This window comes from Ovis canadensis, chromosome X (genome assembly GCF_042477335.2).
Source record: "Ovis canadensis isolate MfBH-ARS-UI-01 breed Bighorn chromosome X, ARS-UI_OviCan_v2, whole genome shotgun sequence".
Taxonomy (NCBI): Eukaryota; Metazoa; Chordata; class Mammalia; order Artiodactyla; family Bovidae; genus Ovis; species Ovis canadensis.
In genome coordinates, this window is record NC_091727.1 from 78,257,189 (window position 1) to 78,258,538 (window position 1,350).

The 1,350-nt window shown below is 38.4% G+C and overlaps 1 non-coding gene across 1 annotated transcript; it reads right to left on the bottom strand.

Annotated features, from left to right (window-relative positions):
* Positions 1-1,023: 1,023 nt before the first annotated feature.
* On the bottom strand, positions 1,024-1,095 carry TRNAC-GCA (transfer RNA cysteine (anticodon GCA)). The gene has a single exon. It is a non-coding gene; the product is annotated as a tRNA-Cys (tRNA).
* Positions 1,096-1,350: the final 255 nt, after the last annotated feature.

Here is a 1,350-nt window from a genome sequence, read left to right on the forward strand (position 1 = left end):
GGGACTGCATCAAACATAAAAGCTTTTGCGTAGCAAAAGAAACAGTCAATGAAATAAAAAGGCAACTTGCAGAATGGAAGAAAAATTTGCTAAACCATATATCAAATAAGGGGTTAATATTCAAAAAAGAACTCGTAACACTCAATAACAACAACTAACAGTCTAATTAAAAATTGACGGATGAAATAAATAGATATCCTTCCAAATATGATATTCAAATGGCTAACGAATGAAAAGATTCTCAACATCACTAATCATCAGAGTAATGCAAATCAAAACCACAATGAGATATCACCTCTTACCTGTTAGAATGGTTATCATCAAGAAGACAAGGGGGCTTCCCTGGTTGCTCAGTGCTAAAGAATCCGCATGCAAATGCAGGAGACACACGTTCAATCCCTGGTTCAGGAAGCTCCCACATGTCATGGAACAACTAAACCTGTGCACCACAATTATTGAGCTTGTGCTCTAAAGCCCTGGAGTTACAACTACTGAGCCCACACACCACAATGACTGAAGCCCATGCAGCCTAGAACTCATGCTCTGCGACAAGAGAAACCACCACAGTGAGAAGCCTGTGCAGCACAACTGGAAAATAGCCCCCACTATCCACAACTAGAGAAAACCTGCACAACAACGAACACCTAGCATAGCCAAAAATAAATAAATAAAATCACTTAAAAAAAAAAAAAGACAAGAGAAGGACTTCCTTAATAGTCCAGTTAGACAAAGAGGGTTAGACTCCCCTCTTCTACTGCAGGGGGTTCAGCTTGATCCCTGGTTGGGGACTTGGAAGCCGTGTGGCACAGCCAAAAAAAAAAAAAAGGAGAGTCCTCAAAATTTTAAAAATTCATCTACCATATGATCTAGCAGTTCCACTTTTGAGTAATGATCAATGCAAATATCCAAGAATGTATTACTTTATCCAGACCCCATGGACTGTAGCTTATCAGGCTCTTCCATCCATGGGATTTTCCAGGCAAGTGTACTGGAGTGGATTGCCATTTCCTTCTCCAGGGGATCTTCCCTACCCAGGAATTGAACCTGGGTCTCCCGCATTGCAGGCAGATGCTTTACCATCTGAGCCACCAGGGAAGCCCAATTTACCCATAATGTGAACTAATTATGCAGCCATTAATATTAAAACATAGATTTAATGTCATGTCTAATGTTCATAAATTAACAAGCGGAAAAGCAGGTCATGAAAGAGGTGATTTCATTTTTGTAAAAAATATGCCTACATAGAAAAAAGACTAGAAGAACACAACAAAAAATACATTTTGAAATAATGTATTTATAAGAATTTTTATTTGTTTTGTGTTTTACTGTTTCCCATATTTCATACAATGA